Genomic DNA, 22711 nt, shown 5'->3' with positions numbered 1-22711 from the left:
GCATCATTTTGTTGTAGGGTCAATTGTCTTGTGGTACATTTGGCAAGAAGATAGGTTAAAAAAAAAAAGCAAACAAAACCACCATGAATCCTCACAAGTATAAAATTCATAATTACTCAGGGCAGCAAGTTTGCATTATGCCTTGTAAATTTGCCTGAAACTGATGTGTTTTAAAAAAACAAATTCCATTTGGGTAGAAGACAGTCCTTGAACAATCCCTTTATCAAGCTCCTAGTGGAATTCCTTGTTACAGAGCATGGAGCAGATCTTTGGCAAATTATGTTAACTGCTTAGATGGGATTTCCAGGTTAAACAATCTCCAGATTTCAGAAAGCTGCATTAAAGTTAAGCACAATTCCTTGCTAAAATTCTACAACGGGAACTGCACCTACAATGAATAACTGACTTTTTCCAATACTAGCTTTTGTTCATAGACTCCCCCTTTACTTCTTGCATTCCAAAAATCATCCATCTAATATAGCTGTCTTTATTTAAAATAAAATTAATTATAAAATTATTGAAGATGTCAAATGCTTATTTCTTAATAAGATATGAAATTCTGTTATTAAAAAGGTTATATTTTTCTTCCCAGAAAAAAGCACCATGTTCACACTAACCTTTTAACTAACAGGAACAGATGGGTCTAACTGGATACAGGCGTGACGGAGCATTGTGGCAGAGCAAAAGAACATGTTGATTCTCATACCTCTGGCAGATGGGAACCAGTCAAAGTAAGTTTTAGACTAAAAATATTTTGCTACTTCTCGGTAAAAAAAAAAAAACACTTGAAACAATATGCTATTTTATACATGCCATTAGAGATAGACAACAGCAGCTTTCAAAAAGTTCGTACCATACATTAAAACCAATTACATAGGCTTACTGTATGTCATTTTTAAGCCTGTAGATAAATTACAAATTCCTGAAAACAGTAGCTTATAATGGAAGTGCTGACACAACCTTAACTACAGCAGCAAATGCGCTGCTATTATGATGTTGTTATGGCAACTAGAATGATCAAGTTGGGAAAGAGGAAGAGTGCGCATAATCAAAACTTAAAAATCTTGGACACCACCCCCCACAAACTCTTCAAAATTTGTGGTCAGAGTGTTATTACTCCTTACCTTTACAACAAAAATTTAACTGCAAATCTTCCCTTTAACACAAGGCGAGGGGGAAGAAGTTACACATTAGCGTAAAATCTAAGACAAATTAAATCCAAGGTTATAATCCATCTAGTGCATGCCCATATCAATAGTCTACAAAAATAGAGTCAGTTGAAAGATACCTGGACAGCATCTGCTGAGCACATATTCATCAGATATCACAAGTTAACCAACCACAATTATGCAAAACTGTTCAATCTTCGATCCAGTTTCATAATTTGTTACCAATCTGAATAGTAACAGTACCCTGCTGTAATTTGAATAAATCAGACAGCACATTCACAAATGCTGATCCGTTAATTAAAATGTGATTAAAAATATAATTGAAGCTCATATATTTGTGAAACGGTCATTACTTATCCTTCCTAATACTGTCAGACAAAAGTAGAAATCTTCGTGTGTTTCCAGTATTAAAATAATGGGAAAAAAAACATAGGAAGGCTACACAAAGAATAATTTATAAAACATATTAACTAAAACCTGTGCCAGCATGCTAGTTACCTTTCTCAAAAAGCATTTTAATTGCAAGTATTATTCTATCAAAATGTCACTGAATAATATGTCCAACAAAATGTTAGTAGCAACCAACAGCCCTAGAAATAATGTTAAGTCACCACTATTACACATTTCTGTTAAAGCATTCTGGCCAAATACATCTACTAGCAACACTTCCACTTAAAAAGTGAAAAATGAATTATATGTCTTTCTTCACAAAGGATTTAATATTAAAACCATTTTGTCTCAAGTCTACAGTTGACTGCCATAACTAAAATCTAGGAAACACAAAAGCCCTCAGATGTCTGACATGAGTTCTGCTAAGTCCTTCTACTCGCTCATTTCCAAGGTAACAAAAACTCCTTTTCTTCTAAGCTATCTCAATCCATTTTTCTTTTGAGTTTGTTGTTCTAAATGAGTTTTCAGACTACAGGGAAGACCCATTTTATTAGGAACAGTCTCATTTTAAGAAACGCAAAAGAATCTACTTTCACTGAGAGCTAGCAGATATTCCACTGAAATTCAAAATAATTTTAAGATTCAGGGTACCATGTTTTTAAGTTTAAGTAAAAAATTACTCAGTGTTAAATATGTGATTGATGGCAAAATTTCAAAACTTTGAAGACTGTTTTCATTTATACAGACATTTATAGATATTTTTTTTAAGAAACATATAATGTATTCTATATTGGTCATTGAAAATTACAGTTTTGCAGATGAATTTAATTTAGCTGGAAGATAATCACATATTCTACTGACAAGACAGAATTATTTAATCTGCAATAACAAATAATTATTTATATGAGGTCACAACAAAACCCTCCCTCTCCACCCCCCTACCCCCCCCCAAAAAAAAAGAAGAATAAGGCTGAAGAGTAAGTGGGAAAATAATTTTGTTCACAAAAGCAAGAACTACTTGCAGACAACAAAAGAAGTGGCAATAATGATGACATTTTCTTCAGAACATTAGCTCTTCAGCAATTTAAAAATTCTGATAAATGCACCGCTTTTCTCTGAAAAGCAACCACTACAGTTATCAACTCACTTGAAACAGGTAATCATACACATCTATAAAAGCCGAATGACAAAATTCAGAAAAAAGGTAAAAATGGGATTTCCATGTGCATAGCTGTTCTTAAATAAAGGATAAATACTTCATAAAATCCTCAAAAAGGAAAATGCTTAGAAGTGTTCTCTGACACTGCCTTCTTCCAATTTTTTTCAAATTTATTTGAAGCACTAACATTAGTGGTTACTACACAAATTTATAATTTGTAGAAATATTTCACCGAGATATGGCTTTACTGATCATTCAGTTTTATCAGAAAAATGTCTTTCCCGATACATTTGACAAATTACTTTCACACAACAGGGATAACACTTGGCCTTTTTGACTTGAAGAATTCATAATTATTAATCATGAATGGACTAACACAGACAGTGTTTAATTCTATTTGCAAAGCTATCAGCCTTGATACTGTAAATATCAAATCTCACTGAGATTGCAATGAAATTTCAGTGAGCTTTCACGTGGCATACTCATGCATTTAAAATGTAAAATGTTTTTAAATAAAGCTGACTTCTGTGCTCACTTCTTTTTTAAAAAAAACTTTTATAAAGCAATCTTCTTAAAACAGGCAAGTGCATTATTCAACCTAGATCTGATTTTCAGGTACAGCGTTTCAATGCATTGTTAACCAAAGCTACGTAGTTATTTTGAGGTTTTTGGCTATAACATGCACACGCATAACACCACTCAAAAAAACAGAGAGAACTGAAACAGAATTCTGCCCAAGATGTACAGGACTTTTTCCTCACTACAAATTAACCTTCCTCTTATCAGAAAGTAATGCAGAAAACAACATGCCTGTGAACCAAGTGAAACAAAGTAGAGGGATGCAGCCAGTCCCCTGTGATTCCTTACTCCTGGTTTCGAGGTATGAGAACTTCACGTCAACTGACGTTATTTATGGACGTGGAATCCCTCATCACGCCATTCTATGAGTGCAAAATAACCAAACTCTGCAAGAATTAATCACAGACTACAGCGCTGTCACATAGTAGACATCCAGTCACAAGACAGGCTATAGGCCCTAGGGCTTTTACAGTTGTGCATACTTGAAGCTTTTGCTACTTCAGACATACCAGCGACATTCTCCACTGGAGATTTTCTTTATGCCCTTTAGTTATGCAGCTTATATATATAGCTTATTCCTATTGTAGCTTGACCAAACAGAAAAGATTTTCAGGACATCATGCTAAAAACACAATTCCTCTTCTTTGTGCTATATTCAAGGTTGAAAATTTTAACCAACTTTGTCTTTAGAGTTTGAATTCTTAACACCAATCATCTCCTTAGTTTAGACTTAGGTTGCACTCCAAGATGTCAGGATCGCTGTTATCCCCTATATTTTAACATGCTGCTTTACCCAAGTTTACTCTAATCTCCAGGTTTGAGACAGCTGAATACTTTTGATACTAACATACAAACAGTTCAGCTTACCCATTTCTGAAGGGGGGAAAAATGTGGTTTTTATACATATATATATATATGTGTGTGTGTGTGCGCTCACGCACATGTGTATATAAAAAAAGGTTCAATTATTTTGTGCTTCAGGACTTCTTTTCGGGATAATCACAGAGTAGAGTTGTAATCACAGAGTGCCCTGTTTTGTGATTTGCAAGGGGGAAGCAGACTGGGACTAGTGTTTGTTCTTTGTCTCCTGAAAGATTATCTGAGAATACAAACTCTATAAAGTTATCTTATTGCTACATATACAAAGATTGTGCCTTGTCAGGCTCCAATTACTTGGGAGGGTTTCATAAGAATTGGCACTTTTATGAAATATCCTAATAAATTGAGGACACTTTAAGTTCAGGTTAGGCTACCGACTCCAGATATGCACTGGATGCTTGAGGACAGAAATCATGAGAGAGAAAGTGTTAATATTATTTCAGACAGTATATCTCATTCCAGTACTTTCAGCATGGACTTTACATCATGTACCCATTGTATCCTTGGCAACTCAACTCCTTATCTAAAGAGACAAGACTGACAACCTAGATTTAAAGTTACAGCAATCATATGCCACTAGGCTTGGATTTGGTCTGGAGCTAGATAGGATGCAAGATGGAGGCCAAAGGTATACCAAACATTATTTGATGTGATATAAGGGCATAACTGTGCTCATCATTATTGACCGCATAAACCAAAAAAGCTTTATCCAGATGCTCTCCATCGTTTCATAACAAGGAAGAAGAGGATAACTTTACTGTTTCAATGAAATGAGACTAAGGCAAATTATGAGAGATGTTCTTCATACTTAGAGTAAACAAGTACAAACCTGTAGAAGCAGCCCCTTCTCCCACCATCTTTTTGGTGTGGTTCATGTTTCAGCCCAGTTCTAAAGTAAATACTCTATTTTCTTTCCCTCATCATTTTCTCTCTTCTTCACCTTCAATGCATAGAAGGCAAAAAAAAAGAAATAAATTGATTGTCAACATTTTCTTGTCAATAAATTAAAAAGAAAAGTTACAGTAAATAAGGTTCGGGGGGTGGAGGGGGAAGAAACTATACTCTAAGGAAAAGTTACAAATGTTGCCTTAGTTTCCCCACAACCAGCAAGCGTTGCCCCTAACAACATCAGTACAGTGAATGAAGATTTTACCCATCATATTTCAGGACAGATTTACGAAGAATCCCTTCATAATGCTACATTAAAATGAGTTTTTCAATATATATGTATTTCCTACACATTAACCTCAAGAGAGGTTAATTAACATTAAATCAGACAATTTAAATTTCTAAATTAATTAGAAATGGATTTGTGAGTCAGAAAGACTTTGTTTGACACAAGTAACGAGTATAACGTTACTGTTACGAGTCTGAACATAATCTTCATACATAGAGTCTTTTGAAAAACATTTTTTTAAAACATTAAGGTTTCTTGGGGGATGGGCAGGGAGAGAGACAAAACCCCATGAATGTGTAGGCTTAATCTGCACATTAAGTTATAAATTAAAAACCACAAGACTACAGCCAGGTTCCCCAAATGAAAGGCTACATGAAGCAAAACACACCACGATTTTTTGAACAGATCTTTTGGAACATCTTTTTGATAAAAAGCTAGCTATGAATAGACCTTAACCTGAATGGCGTTTTTAACCCTATATGTGACATCTACGATGTCAAAACAACTCTGGTCCGTTTTACCTGATTATATCCGAAAACAGCAATTTTTTCCTGGATTCGTTTCTTGATGACAAGCTGTTCAAACACAGAGCACCTATCAAACCTAGTATTATCATCTGCTGCTTTTTTCTTCTAGTAGACACTGCTGTCCATCAGAAGAAATAATTAATGGGTCTATTATGTACGAAAGCGTCATCCTGTCAGTTCAGTGACTGGTTTGAATAGCTCATATCTGCTACTCATTGATGCCATGCGTGCTCACTGTCCTGAGAGATGACAAAACACTACACCCTTTGGGATTTTTTTTTTCCTCTCTGTTCTAAAGCAGCATTTCACATCTGTGTCTGACAGAAGCACAAGGAGCTGAGAGAGGCAGACTTCACCATCTTTCACAGATTAATGTTGTATGGGTTGAAAGTTACCTGATGTCTACTGATCCTGCATATTTCCTACAAAAATCTAAAACGTGGAGGCTACCAAAATGTGTAGGGAAATAACTTCTCAGTGTTGGAATAGCTACAGAAAACAGATGGAATTTACCGGATGCTAAATCTTTAAATGAGTTTTTAAATGGGTGCTGAATACTTGAGTTAACTGGGGTCAGTGCATTTGCCTTTCCCTACCCGCCCCCCCCCCCCCGCCTTTTTTAGGGGGGCAGAGAAGATGCAAAGTTTACAGGTTCTTTTCTGTTACCTGATTAGGGCAGAACAAACAAAAATGCTGAATGTGGAAGAAATCAGATATTGGAGATACCTGGAAATAAACTGGAAACAACCAATACCACAAGACGAAGCACCAGTGAACAACAAGACGCTGTGGAAAAAGAAATCACAAGACGAGAGTGCACAATGCATTTCAAATAGAAAAAAGCTTCCTCTCTGCTGAGTGAGTCTCACTATATTCTGACAGAGCACAGATAAAGCTTCAATCAAGTATCTCCTACGTAAGTTTTTATTTCATGTTTTTCATGTAATTGTTTATTACATCAATATATACTTTAATGTATGGACAGTAACTCAGTGAATTTAAATTTCTTTTTACTGATACTTAAGTTTAAATCCTTCTATGACAAATATTGATGTTCTTAGATTTCCTATACTGCTCAAATAACAGCTTTCTTGATATTAAGGTTGTTCAAAGGAAAACTATTAAGTGCTTTCTCTGTTGACTTATACTTGAGTGAAATATTTCCTAAGATTTAAATGTTTCAAAATATTTTAATACATATTTCCATGCATGGCTATTTAAGAAAAAAGAAATCAATAAAAAGCAACGCTTCTGTTAATATTAGCAAAACACATTTGCTGTACTTTATTATCTATTTAATCTGGCAAAGCAAACAACATTTTGCACCACAGCAGTAAATGTAAAAGGATGACTTTTATTATAGGATAATGAATCTTTGTTTATATAAAAGGATATTAAATAAAGCTAGAACTGTTGATTAGTTATTTATGAAAGGTAAATTACAGCACTGTAAGGAAAAAGCACCATGTTAATACACCCCAAGGTACTGTGTACAGAGTTTCAACAAGAAGACTGGACATCAGTGCCCCAGTAAAACTATAAAAAAAAAAGTGCAGGTCACCTCAGTTATTTCACTCATTTGGAGCATCTACTACATAAGCCACATAGACATGAATTCTACATGGAAATAACATGCAGAATATCTTAGAATGAGATTTAACATCTTATATGGCTTGAAAAATAAACACAGTATCTGTTAGTCAAAAAACTACACTTCTGAGTCATGGAGAAAGGTACCTGTGCTCACATACACAAAAAAAACCCACAGCCCTTGAAACTGAAAAAGCACAAATAGTGCAAAATATCTTTCCTCTGCTTTTCTCTATATCAATTCCCTCATTTCTATTTAGCATGCCTTTCTTATTTAATGTATCCATCAATCCTTTTTTTTTTTCTTACTTTCTTACTGACTTACTAAAATAACCTCTCTCATGCCTGACGCTTGCTTAAGATGGACTAATTTGACTTTTACAAACACTTCTTTTGAACCCTTCACTTATAGACAAAAGGCTTATATAGAATTCTACCAAGTGCTAGAAGACTAAACCTACTTCCCAAAGACTGATAGAATAGCATGAGACTGAAAACCAGAAGTTAATACTATGCTGAGCCTTGTCTCATATCAAGAGTCAACAACATGCCTCCAAATGGAATTCCTACCAGGAAAGATATGTGAAACAACTTCTGCAGGAGAGGGGTCATCGCATCCATAATACTGTAGAATACTTTATATATTTGAAATTACTCCTACAAGATCCCACTCCTGACTGCCACAATGGGGGGGGGAAAATGTTTCATATTCTCTAAACATTCACGCTTAAGTCTTCTGCTTGACACAAGCAAAGAAATTTCCATTATCCTAATCCTCTTCCACTTTCCCACTTGCTGTATTTCATGAGAACTTGATGGGAATTTTTCCTAGTGCACCTACCACTCAGCCATTTTGTTGCTGACAGGTTCCAGCACTCTCTACACTTCCCCAACTTCTGTCCTTTTCTAAGTAACTCCAACTACTCTCTTCACAACCGCTTGATCGAACATCTCTCAATCTTTTTTTCCTATGCCTCACTTCACATATTACATCGATCCAGTAAGAATTCTTCCTGCCTCCTCACTGCTCCTATACAATACACACCAATGCTTTGTCTCTCATCTAACATACCAGGGGGAAAAAAAAATAAAAATCATAATTTAAGAAGTAGGTTCTGTGCAATACAAAACAAAACAATATGGCTATAAGTTTCAATGGCATCAATTCAAGATCTCCATAACTTAAACTGTCAAAGCCTACTACAACTCGATAACACTTATAACAAGCAGCAGATGTAATACTGCTTTTGTTAGCTGATTTTAGAAGACGGCTTTCTATCTGTTGAATCTGGTTCAGAGTTGTAAGTAAAAGAGAGAAAAATCAGAACTGTAATTCAAGTTTTGATTCTCCTGTTACTGCTCTCACACTGAAAAATTTCTTACCTTGGGCACTGTGTGCGAGTTCTCTGCCTCCTCTTTTGTAAAAGGTATTGTTTACCATGGCTTAAAAAACAAACAAAACACCCACCCAAAAACCCAGAGATAACAGCTAGCCAACATGCCTATTTAAGAAAAATCAGGTTATCATTCAATGAAGCTCTCAAAAAGCTTACTCAAAACTTAGTGTTTCAGAAACTTTGAAACTGAGAGTTGTAGTTAAGGCTTTTTAAGCTCTCTGTTGAAAATACAAGAGGGCTAAGACCAAGTAGAAAGCTTAGTTGTAGGAGGAAGAATTGGATACAACTAATATTTTTAAAAGATTGGATACAACTATATAGTATTTTTAAAAGAAAAGGTAGATTTTTTTTCAGAGTTATTCATTAATAATTTTTAATTTAACTCATCACAATGTTATTTTTGTTTTCAGTGTATTATTCCTCTCACTTATCTTCAAAGAATTCAGATTCTTTAACATAAATGAACGGTCTGCTATCAAATTCCAAAACCTCTGTGCAATCAGAAATAAATATATCACAGAATGTTTTCCAAATGTGTAATCATGTAAAATCACCTCACCTGAAAGCAATGAGTTGGTATTTATTTTTCACCATTATAATCAGTTGTTCAAGGATCGCTAAGCATCTGACAAGGATATCTTTTCATTTTCTCTCTGTATTAAGTTGCTTGTATACATGAAATGAGTAAACCACAAGACAAAATAACTACAGTCAATGGCCTAAAGATAGTACATCTGCTCAGCAAAACATAAAGCATGGTACTATACAAATGGGACCCCCTTCTACACTAATTCAGCAGGTAGCAAAGATTAAAGTGGTGCAGCATGGTTTAATGAGCCTTTTAGAAATGACGCGAATGAGACACAGACCAAAAGCCCAAACTGCCCCTTCTGGGCAGTTATCAGCTAAAAGAAATCAACAAGTAGCAGCACAGACTCATAGGTATTCCTAAACTGTTGGCATACCTTCTGCATTCACTTCCAAGTCACTCAAGACTATTAAGCTACAGGTAAAACATGAGATACTTTTACACTTCCATCTTTTTGTTAAGAGATATAACTTACATAACCTAATAGAAAGCAAGGAGTGAAATCCAGAACTTCTGCTCCTATAGTTAAATCACTGACCCAATGTGTTCATTTCAACTTGAATTACAGATGAACACAAAATTCACCATGGTCCTTTGCGTCTCTCTCAAGCCCCTTCATTAAATAATCCCCCGCCTCCAAGAGTTATTGTAATGAGAAAAAAGGTACTAGAACACTTCAGGACCATTTGCATTGTAAATACATGCAGGTAATATTATGCAGTATTTCCAATCACACGTAAAGAGACATTCTCCAGAAAACAAAAGACGACCAGTATTAGTTATATTCATATCCTTTTGTCATAGAGTATACAGGCAGAGCCAGATCAGGCAAAACCAGTTTATAGCTACAGGAGAGAATGCAGTGACAGACGTTCAGCCCTCTATCAATACAGCACGAGGGTTTATATACTTTCATGGCAGCTATAAAATGCTTTGTGAAGGGACCCGATGCGGCAAAGCAGCATCTGCACAGAAGGAAGCTTTGTTATAGCAGACGTAACTGTGTGCTCCTGGTAACTCAAAACTGAGCCCTACAGCCTCAACTTATATCCGTTCAGCTCATCCCCCTCTTTTGCTTGTGATGCTGCTGGTTCTTCAACAACTTTTAGGTCCAGCAAGGCCTGCCTCCACACTTTACATCTTAATTAACCAAATCCTGCATCAGCTTTTCCGTTGTTTTTTTTCCAAGATTGATATCAAGCACATGGGCCTACATTTACCTAACTCCTTCCATTTGATAGCATTTTTTCAGTATTCAAGACAGGCATTCCTTGGTCTTCTTCAGAATTCCTGCAATTACGAGACATTAAAAATACCTATTTGGATAGTCTGCCCCATAGAGCAGTACTGATGCTTTACAAGGAATTCAACTTGCTGCCCCACTACTACGTAATTATATATCAAACAGTGGTGAAGTCAGCAAGCTTGCTGAAAATACCAAAATTACAGAAAACTGAATCGTTTACAGGACCTCAATACCATCCAAAAGTTTTGAACTGACACCTTCTCAAACTTTAAATATTATATTTATCGATTCTGCAGATTACAAACAGGGAAGAAAGAAGCACATCACTTGAGAAAGGTCATACCAGATCAAATCAGATGCTCCATATAGCCTCAAATTCTGCACAACGGTGCCCAACAGCATAAGTCTAGGGATGCTGAGAACAAGGCGCGCACAGAGGGACACTTCCTCAGAAATATTCTGCCAGCCTCCAGCTATTTGCAGTTCAGGGATTTCTTGAGCCAGAGATGATGTCTTATTTATAAGATAACCTTCAAAGTATTTTTTCAGTTGTATTTTGAACCTGCACAAAATTTAAGCTTCAACAAGATCCCCTGATAAACTCCCATGTTTAATTATGAGTTACATGAAAAAAAATCTCCTTTCTTTGTTTTGAATTTGCTGCCAGCCAGCTTCATTCAATACTCCCTACTTCTTGCACTAGAAGAGAAAATAATAATTTCTTATTCACCATATCCATCCTTCCATGATTTTACAGCTACACCATACCCTTCTCAGTCATCTGTCTTTAAGGCTGAAGACCTCTATTCCATTCTACTCACACCATCCTCAGCCATAACTCATATGTAAATTTTTCCATACTGTTGGCTGTCCTGCTGCCCTTTGCTGTACCTTTTCATTACTACAGTCTCCTTGCAGAGACGCTTTGAAAAAAAAGTTACACAATAAGCCTGTATCACTGATTTATATAGTGACACCGTGATGTATTTTCTGATTTGTTCTCTGTTCTATTCCTAATCTCTAGGGTTCATTTGCTTTCAACTAGCGAGTAGTAACAATCACCTCAGATGTCTTTAAATGTGATAGGGGACTGTTTCCCCACACACATACCATGTACATCATTTAATCTTCATCTGCACTGAGTTTAATTTGTCATTTGTGTGTTTTTTCTGCAACTCTGCAGTCCTCAGCCTATACAGAATTAGAGGGGAATTAAGATGCACACTTTTAACAGTCAAGGTAACAGTACATGGAGTCAATCCAAGAGCCCAGTGGGACAACCTTCCAAGAGCTCGGGGGGATTCTCTGTCACTGAAATTGTTTAAATCAAGACTGACAATAGGTTTTGACAGTAGCTATACTAACAGACATACCCTAATTCAACCAATAACTAGTTCATAACTTACTTTGTTATAACTGATCATGTTATCCAGAAAAATTCACCCAATCACAAATGGTTTCTTGGCTTTTGTAATCTATGAATTTTACTGGCAATGCTGGGGTTAGCCTTCCATGTACAATTACCTACTAGAGAGAACCTGGTCCATTGATTTTCAAAGCAGAAGGGGAGCTGAGTTAGGGAAAGAAAGAACAGCAAGTTTCACTTCCTCAAATTTGCCCCAAACCCTAGCGAAACTGATTTCTTTATTATATTTGCTATTTCACACATTTTGCTAGTTAAAAAATGAAGGAACTGTAATTCAAATATGTTTGTTGGTAGTATTTTATCTCTAACATTGAAAAGCAAATAATGGCAAATACTGTGTCACCTAATTATTCAAATTATACCGGTTTTAAAAAGTGTTGCAAGGAGAGGAGGAAATGGAACCATTTCTAATTTTAGCAATGCCAAGCTGTCAGAACTCAGATACAGAAAAACAGACTCTAGAAAAAGTCATTTTCTTAAACACCTATACATACTCTCCTTAACAGGCTGCTCAAGAATTCTTTTACCTATTGTAATGTAAATTAGATAAATCATCCTTAATGCCATTACGTGGTTGTTAGCTCTTCCTGACTGATATCGTAGGTGTACACTATCACTGTCACCAAAATATATGTTGTCCATGTTACATTGTCCCTGGATTAATCTACTGTGCTTTCCTTTCATGAATAAATGATTTCTAGTCACGTGAAGTTACATTTTCAGTGTAGTTGTTCAATGCCTCTGTTTTCAAAAATGCATTACAGCAGCTTTTTATCACATAGTATAGCTTGCTCAGTGAGTTATTTTTGTTACAGAACAAACTTATTTCACTAGTCTTTTTTGAATGAAACAATTTCAATTTACAACCAGTCTGGGAGATTGACAGACTTCTGGAATATAGCTCAGATAATTTTATTCTAGATGCTTAGAAAAAAACCACCATTGTTTATAGCATGTCGTAACCGTAAAGCATTTACAATTGTGAGGTAAAAATTATTACATCTCTTTGCAGCTTTTTTAAATTAAAAAATATCTTCCGAGTTTTTTTTTTTTTATTCATGCCAAAATTCTGTCAATAAATACTCTTTCTCTCTCCCATGAATTAAAGATGGGTCTTTAATTCATACTCCAGTTTTGCTTCCCAGAGGGGTTCCATTGTTCACTTCCTCAGTTTCCTATAATCACTGCAGCAAAATAAAATGGTAATGTGGTAAAATACTTTGAAATAGCAAGGTCCGCAAAAAGACTACCCCAAAAAACTATTATAGGACTCTACTATTAATAAATGAACAGCCAAAAGAAAATTGTTAAAGTTCAGATGAACAGATACAGATAAACTATTTCGAAGTAACAGGCACTAAACACAAATAATCACTAGGGGTTTTTTTGTTGCTGTTTGGTTGGGGTTTTTTTAAACACAAAGATAACATAACCAAATCAAACACTTTGGAGACTTTAAAATGCTTTGTCTCCAGTTAAATGTTACTTTACACAGAGTTATTTATAAAGATCAATTGTCTTTGACAAGCTAAAGTGTGCTTGTAAGTTACAGGTATGAGATCTGCTTTCAGATTACACTTCTACAAGTTAATTTAGTCATCTCATACTTGTAGGCAATTTTCCTCCAAGGGACTAGGTTGTTCTTCTCAGAGATTTCTACTCCTCCTCCTTTCTCTCCCTCCTCCTCTTTTTTCATATTCAAATACAACTCGGAGAAACAAAGTTGTCTGTGGGACAGAAAGAGGACGTATAAACGTAAGAGTAAGCGAACACTTAATAAGGCATTATGAAATGAACAACAGAAAAAAAGGTAAAAGAAGGGGCAGACAGAACCATGTGGAGTTACAGAATAGAAAATTTAAAGCAAGAGAGACCATAGTCTCTTATTTGCATTAGAATATGTACTTGCTGTTAATATTCTAACTGCAAACATATATTAAGATAAATCAGAAGCAGGCATCGGGATTTAATCTGATTTAACGCAATACACGTGCATGCTACCACCGAAAAAGGAGCTCTTACTTCTTCCCTTACTACTACCACCAATACCAATCCTAGTATTTCCCCGATCCCCCAAGATCTTTCCCTTCTCACCAGCTGTTCCATTTCATGTTCCTGCCAACCCTTTGGCAGCATTTATGCAGTCAATTCAGGCAACTAGATCCATATCTGGTGATGGGCCAAATCCATAATATCACTGAAGTGTCTTTCAAACTCACTTCCTTAGAAGAGGGGAGGTGATCTTAATTTATTATCAAGAGCAGAAGGAAAACACAAAGCAAGTTCAAATTCATTACATTTTTATTGGTAAGAACTCCACAGCTGCATAACAAACAGAACAACAAAACCAAACACTCCATAAAAGCAAGGGAAGCAGAGACACGCAAGAAACAAAACACAGACATCCACCAGGTTCCTTCTAAGAACGTACAAAAGGAAGAGAAAGTGCAAAATAAATTATAGCCACTTTAATCAGAAGTCATGTTTTGGTAGCGACTGGCATGAAAACTAAAGCAATTAATAGCTACATATACAGTTACTTAGAAATTAAAAACATCATCAAATGAAGCCAATTCGCAAATGTGACTGGTAACAGCTACAGATGTTTTTCTCTGCTATTTAATGTGTGGAAGCAGGGGAAGCCAATACGAGTGCACTTTTTGCAGCTGGAACAAGCAGTGTTAGTCGGCCCATTTTGGGACAAATGAAAGTATTTTGCTACTTAGGGTAAAAGTCAGTTTCTCAACTTACACAGAAGTTATTTTTTGCACCCACTCCCATCTGAAGTAACAGGTGACACCATAAGATGAAAGGAAACACGCAAACACCTTCCGCTCAACCACTACTAAGTGCTGGATACAATTCCTTGCAGTTTTTGTCCTAGAGGTAATGTAGTCCTGAAAAGGGTACCTGAAAGGTGCAAAATATATTGTTTTTCTTAAAAGGAAAAGCATGCTTTCCAAGATAAGAAGGTAAAAGGATAGCATACAAAAATTAACCCCATCCAAGACAGAATATAGAGAGAGTGAGTAGACAGAGAGAGAATGAATGCTTCAGGCCTTAAAAAAGAATTCTGGAATAATTAACCAGCACCTATGAATTGTTCCCTGCGTACAATGGAAGGTGACAGGGATTTGTTGATTTTAGAGGAGACATATCAAGTTAGTAGTCTCTGAGGTAATGTGCAGTGAGACCTGTGACAGCTGGCAATGCTGAATGTCCCAGACTATACAAACTGTCTCAACGGATCCTATTTGCATCTTAGATATCTTTTTTTTCTCAGGGTGATGGATGACTTATGCCCCAAAATGAAGCATAGTATTATGTGGAAAACCTGGATAATGAACAAAGGACAGTAACGATGTCTTTAGACTGACCTAATATTATTGGGTTGGGTAAGCTGTCTCAATTCCCAGTCTCTTTTTCAAACTGATTGCTCCTCCCCTGGGCCCACAGACACATCATGACAAAGCCCAAGACAGAAAGATAGTCAGGTGAGATGTATTTACCGGCTTTCAGAACAATCCTGTCTTCCTATCGGTCAGACAGGGTAGCAATATGCATTAAGAAATACATCTACGTGAGACATTCAAAACATCTTTTTTGAATGTTCTTTGCCTTTGAAGACTGTTTGCCTCTTCAGTTAAGCAAAACTTCTGTCTTGCTAGTGCCACTCTTATTTCCGTGTCTATGGATTTCAGTCAAGAAGTGGGTTAGCCCAAAGCAAATCTTATGTTATAAAAGCCAATCAACATTTGTCATCTGTCATGCTGAACTCTATCTTCTAACAACTTCAGAAACATAAAGTACACCCAGAGGACAAAAATAACAAGACTTCCATTAGTAAAGAAGCCAGGGCAAAAGTGCTGTTTTCCATTATAATCGCTTTGGTACACTTCCTTGGGCATCAGAAAGGTGATGAGGAAGACTGCAAACGGTATCTTTTCTTGAAAGAGTACAAATTGTATAGACTTTCTCTCTGGGACTATTACTCTTGCACCCCTAGCACTTTATTTACTCAGAAAAATCTAAACCAGCTCACCTCCTATTACCACTGAACTGTCAATTTAAAATACTTAGCTTTCTAGCAGCTCCGTTCTTCCAGCATTTTCCCCAACACAAAGTTATCCAAGTGTCTCGAAAGAAAATTTCTTTGCTATAAATATCTGCAATATATCTGCCTCTAGCATTTATGACACAAAAATTTTATGACACAAAAATCAGTGGAATGATATCATCCTATTAAAGCACTCCCATCTTGAATTAGTTCTTCCACCTTGCCCCCATACATTTTGTAGCTAGCTGATACACACTTTGCAGTTACACATTTTCTGCATGTTGAAGCACACGCACATATTCAAGAAGAAAATACCAGATCATCACAGGCTGTTTTCAATCAAAAGCTTAAAAAGAAATAGAGAGAGTATGATCAGCTTCACAATCCAAATTATCTGCAGCAGATTCAGAAATACCACGCTTTATACGCTGAGATGATGTGTACTGTCAAAGGAAGGTCATCTGATTCACATTCCAGTAAAGGTTGAAAATGAGTCAGAACCAAAGAAAACATAATTCCTCCCCACTCACACCCTATTCTGTCCCTCAAACATGCTTTTTATTAAAAGAGTTTCTAGTTCACAGTTTGGTTTGCAACAAAGGACGACAGGACGGAAGAGTTCCCTTTAGGGTGGAACAGACAGTAATACAACTGTTGTTTTGAAACAATGAATTTGGCAAGGCTCAATATGCCTTTGACATTCTTTGAGAAAACTACCCAGATCTAGACAAAAAATAAACCCTTTGGGAAAAAAAAACCAAATCTTTTAAATCCTCAGGAGAGCCATCTTTCTGTACAACAGCCAGAAATTCCAAAGATGCCACTCCCAGGAGAGCCAAGAACAAACAATAGGCAAGAGAACACAAAACAGACAGGGAGCCAACATGTGATTTGGACAGGTACAAAAATATGGGGTGGGGGAAGGATCAAGAGAAAGCATAGACTAGAAGTTGGATGAAGGAATTGGGAACTCTTGAGCAATTGTATGAGATCAGGGAAAGAACAGCAAAATGAAGGTGTGTGTTTCAGAAAGCATTAAAAGGAGAAGAAAAGGGCTAGGAGAGCCCAGATTATCAGTAGCAAATGTGAGGAGGAATTTCAGGACCACAAATGGGATAAGAAGAAAAGAGGAGGTGCAACTGAGATTAAGGAAAAAAAGTAGGCACTCTGTGTCTTCTGGAGCACTACCTACTTCGCAGCCCTTATTTCACTCCAAAACCAATGTTTAGAAACACCACTGCTCCCTGCAAACAAATTTCTGAGAACTGTGCTAGCAGAATAGGTCTGTCCATCTTTTCTGTGGTGTTCACATGCAGTCTGATCACAACACTGCTTTGGAGCATCCTTCAATGAACAAGGAAAAATTCCCATCACAGTTATTTTGTTTGTAAACTGATATTAGGAATAAACTTATCCTTACAAGAAACAGAACAGTAAATTAAGTCTAGCTTCTGCAGTTAAACCAATCTGCTACATCTGATACTCACATCATCCTTACCATAAACAAAAAACTGGTTTTATAGAATTTTGTAAAATTTCTGTTTCTATTTTTTCTTTCTTTCTCTAACGTAGGCTGCTGAGAGATGGAACAAAAGTATTACAATTAAAACAAACACAGCTCCTCCAAATCAATCAACATCTTTTATTATTAACACAGAAGTAATACCTATTAACGTTATTATTGTAAATGAACAAATACTTTACGGGTAAGCAAAAGAAAGTCCCTGCTCTAAAAAGCTTACAGTCAAACTCAAGTGATTTAACAGTGTTTCAGAATCAGAAGTGTAAAAAGGAATCTGAAAGAAAAGATTAAAATCAAAAGTAACATACAGCAATGAGAAAAAAAAAATCAAAAAGTTCATGGCATAAAAGGAAAATTCAAAGGAAGGGGGAAAGGCAGAAAATAAGTGAAAATAAGTAAATATAGAAGAAAGGGAACAAGAATGTAGTGGCTATAACATACTGAATTTTGAAAATGAAGACTGGAATACTAGATGTATTGTCTGAGTACAAGAGTCGGAGTAATTAATTTTTGATTAAGGGATTTCACTAGCAGGAAAGTCAGAGGAGATGATGATGTGGCAGAAACCATGATGACCAACGTGAGGCCTGGTCATACAGAACTAGTTTTAGGGGTATTATAAAAACAAAGGACATGACTAAACAAGAGAAACGGTGAAACGGATGAGTAGGCATTTTTATTTAGCTCTCATGCCTACAAATTCAAGTAGTGGGCATGACAACAGCAAGACAGGAATGAGGACAAATTGTTCCACGCTTAAACTTACCAATTTATGATTTCATAACCAAAACATACTTAAACACAATTCAGCACAAATACTGTCACTATATAGTGGCAGCAAAAGTTTAAGGCCCAAGATTAGAGAAGGATGTTAGTCAGAAAAATTTCTAAATCCAGAAATCTGGAATTTAACAAATAAATGAGTGCAATCAAGGTGTGAAAAATTAAAAGAATGGGGAAAAGCTTACCATGCTAATTTTAATGGGAACAAATTTTACCCCTTTAGTCTGTGAACCTTACTCTATTCAATTCTAAAACATAAAGTATACAAATCGCTCCGAAAAATCCAAATTTTTCAGATTTTTCTTTTATTACTGAAAAGTAATATTATCACTGACACATACATGGTCACATAGTTCTAAGATATCAGAATGTTAAAATAAAAATAAGAACTTTTATCCTACATTTATATGCATTCAAGTCACGGAATCACATTATACTTCTATACTTCAATCATACAGTTTTGGTTATATTTTAAATAAAACTTAGGAGGGAAAAAGGCACAGATATGAAAGCATGTATAATAAGCACAGATTACCTATTACAGGAAAATACATTTATCAACAAAATGCAATTAATACTTAAAATCTGTCACTTCCTATTTTTAGTTCAGAGGAAAAAAAAAAAAGACAGCTTGTCTGATTAGAACAAAAAAGATGAATTTCTGTAATGTTAGGAACAGTTCAGGAGGAAGCACTGAGCAGATGGAAAACCAGCTTCCACTGATGCCAAGTCCTGTGATTTTACTGCAAATCTTTATTGTGGAAAGGGTTTTTTGCTATTTGTTTGGGAAAATCACTTTGGCTAGGGAGGAGAGAGGGAGAAGAGGAGAGGCTGCATTTTTGTTGGTTTCAGATACCTACAGGTACATAAACCAGCAGCATCCCTCAGGTCTATCAACAAGTCCGAAGTTGCAGACTGCCCAGGGCATAACTGTCACAACTAAAACCTCTGCAAATATAAACATAAGCACTTGGATGAAGAGCCTCCACAGATGGGAAATGGTATCTACCACATAACCATCAAAAAGGAAAGGAAAGTTCTGATATGATGGAATGGGGTTAAAAGGAGAAGCAGGAGAGTAGAGCACGTCAGAGAAGCTCAGAAAACATTTATGGAATGAGGTAGCAAAAAAAAAAAAAAGGAGAACACAAAGAAAGATGCAAGTAAAGCACATGCCCTTAACTATTTATTTCAGGAGCACATATACTAGGACTATTCAGGTCACCTATTTCCAATCCTAAATTGCAACAGTGTTATGTTTCACAAGCAGTAACCCAGTACTAACATCTTAAAGCTGTTGATAAGTAATAAGTAGTAACTAATACCTCTATGTTCTACACAGAGCTCACGTGACCTGGTGAACAGCAAGGACACAAAGTTTTGCATCTGTTGAATTTCTGACCAAATGCAAAAAAGAATTAAAAAATAGTTTTCACTATTTTTCACACTGAGCAATAATGCTTTCAGAGCTGATAAACAACAATTCTTCATTAGCCTAGATGTCCCAATAGTACAAGAAAGAGTGATGCAGAATCAGAGTTCTGTGGAGACATATGGACATAAATAATTTCACAGAAAAGACATACAAAACGAAAAGTAGAAGTTGGCAATCAAATACCACTTGGAAGTGGGACCCCTGATATATACTGCTATTCAAATCAACAATGAGTTAGGCAGTTCTGTTAAGAAAACTGATTTTCAGCTACGCTCTAGAATTTTAAAACTCAAAGGATTCTTTTTTAGCAGCTGAACCGTGCCCTGCCATTGCCATTCTTTTTGTTTACGCTGGATTAGAATCAAAGATATGAAACTTATTTACTCTTCACTCTACTTTTTTTTTTTCCCAAAATCTGTCAGTATATACTTAAGATACAAAAAATGAAGGAAAACCTATTTTTAACACAAGCCTCGCTCCAAAAGTTTATCTGTTCAGCTTTTCCAAGACAACCAATGGTCTTCTGTATACTGCAAATTCTCAGGTATGTACCAACCATGAAAATGACAAAAATGCAGCAATATATTGCAATAGACACATCAAAATTAAACAGAGAGGCCCAAAAGCAAGAGGTTAAAAACCCGAAACAACGGTGTTTTAGGGAACCTAAAGTAACTGGTATCTCACAATTCCTAGACTTACTGTTGATTATTATTATGCTCCAGTGACTGCTCTTTTGACTTTTATTCCACATTTCCTATTGTATTCAAGTCCTAGGTACCTACAGAAATTATATGTATTCTTACAAAATCAAAACTGTTCCACTGGTTTTGCTTGAATTACACAGCAGTTCTCGTTCTTAGCCTTTAAGGCTATCAGAATTATTCAGCCATGGCCAAAAAAATAATTTTTTGGTCAGAAATGGGAAAAATTCATGTCCAAATTACATTTTTTTCATCTTGATAATCATTACACCCTGCAACTCAGCACACTGTTATTGAGGCATGTATGTTGGCAGCTTTTGGGTGCTGTACTGATAATGACTACCACGATTAAAGGAAAGTGATCAGGTCCCTGGGTACAGTTTTTATGAAATTTTAATGAAATTTTAATGAAATTTTAAAAGCATATTTTTAAACCTAAAGCACCTATTTACAGACAAAAACCTAATGAAGGACTTAAATCTATTTTGGGACACTTAACCCTCATCAGTCAAAAAACGAGGACAGCTCTTCAAACATGGCAAGATTCTTCTAGCAAAGTAAGGTTATCCTATCGCTTCCACTTCTCTTGTTCTTTACGCTCCAACAGCATTTTTACTAAATTGATTCAAGACATATTCCCTGAAGGCTTCACAATGGACTTGTAGTTTACATCAGCTAGACATCAAAAGCAATACAGAAAAGTTTGCTTTGCTATTCAAGTTTAATTAAAAATAAAATAAAGTTATAAAATGCTAAAAAAGGAAGGAAACAGACTTAAAAACTGAAAGTTACCACCCTACTTTACATAAAAACATAATAAACCCTAACAAAAATGCTCTGTCAGGCTAGTGACATTAGCTGGTATCAAAGCCACCTGGCAGTTCTTACTTAAGACTATTTTCAGCTGCTTCTTTAACCATTCAGTCTGAGATTTTCCATCTCAATTGTCTGCTTCATGTAGTTTTTCCTCACCCTCCCCTCACCACCACCTTTTAAAAAAGGTCAGAGAATGGCTAGAACGTTTTTCTACCACGAAAGGACCTAGAAAAAAAAGCCCTTGTAAGCTCTTCCTTTGAAAAACTGTAACCACTTTCCTGCCCTGATTCCGTAACTTGAAATCAGCCTGAACAATGGTTTTTTATCCTCATTTTGTGAAAAATCTGAGCTGATTTAGCAAAGCTACAAGCTTCTAGAAATCAGTTTGTATGTACTTCTGGGCAAGATCTGCTGGAGCTTAACAATCAATCACCAAACTGTCCACCCTCAGTGACCTTCTTTATGTCACCTCCATGTGCAAGGCAACTAAACTAAGTGTCTTCTAACCTCTGGTTATGAGTGAAGAGCCAGATTTTCACTGTAAGAGAAGTCTGTGTTTAACAGGTATTAAGTTGTGCAAATCAACACAGTGTTGATTTGCACATTTCTGCAGCCTCACCTATGCTGATATCCCTGCCATAGTTGAAAAAAGTGGTCTGTCACTTCATATTGTTGGGTAATTGAGTAGGATTTAGGGTATACCGCCAGAGCGTTTGGAGGGAACATGAAGAAAACAGCTTGTAGTGGAGATTAGAACTGGAAGCTTGGAAGAATAAACTGAGATTGACTGGCCAAGGAAAGAAACTAAGAGGAATGTAAGAAGAAGATGTGGTAGCGGATGAGAGAAAAATTAAACCAAATGAGCAATCCCAGACAGAACAACTCAGAACGGGGACCACCAGGACCAGATAGAGCAAGGGACAGAAAATAGCTGACAGAGATGGATTTTAATGAATTTTTGTGGAAGGGAGCTGGCTCACAACAAAAAACTGAGAAAAGACCCACCACCAGGAATCAGAAATCTAGACAAGAAGAAAAATCAACAGAAGCGAGTGAGAAGAATTAGTAGACAGGCAAAGGCCGAGAGCAGAGCGACCAGGTGCAGTCAGAGACGGTCTGGGACTAGTCAGGCTTAAATATTAGATTGAAAAGACAGAGCCAGTGCTGCACTGAAGATTGGCTTGAGGCAGGGACAAGATGGAAGTACAGGCAAAAAACTAAAAAAAGTGCATGCCTTCAGAAGCTATAGAAAAACATAAAATAAAA

General features: G+C 36.1%; 2 protein-coding genes across 2 annotated transcripts in view; one reads left to right on the top strand and one right to left on the bottom strand.

Annotated features, from left to right (window-relative positions):
• Positions 1-22711, bottom strand: part of AVEN (apoptosis and caspase activation inhibitor) — a 100009-nt gene that overhangs the window by 51404 nt on the left and 25894 nt on the right. The window lies entirely within an intron of this gene.
• CHRM5 (cholinergic receptor muscarinic 5) overlaps positions 5663-22711 on the top strand; it is a 50914-nt gene continuing 33865 nt past the window's right edge. The window contains exon 1 of the mRNA XM_074584987.1: positions 5663-6796. The gene's annotated coding sequence lies outside the window, so the exon portion shown is untranslated. The remainder of the gene's footprint in view (positions 6797-22711) is intronic.

The sequence above is a fragment of the Larus michahellis genome, chromosome 4 (assembly GCF_964199755.1).
Source record: "Larus michahellis chromosome 4, bLarMic1.1, whole genome shotgun sequence".
Taxonomy (NCBI): Eukaryota; Metazoa; Chordata; class Aves; order Charadriiformes; family Laridae; genus Larus; species Larus michahellis.
This window is presented reverse-complemented; position numbering and strand designations above follow the sequence as displayed.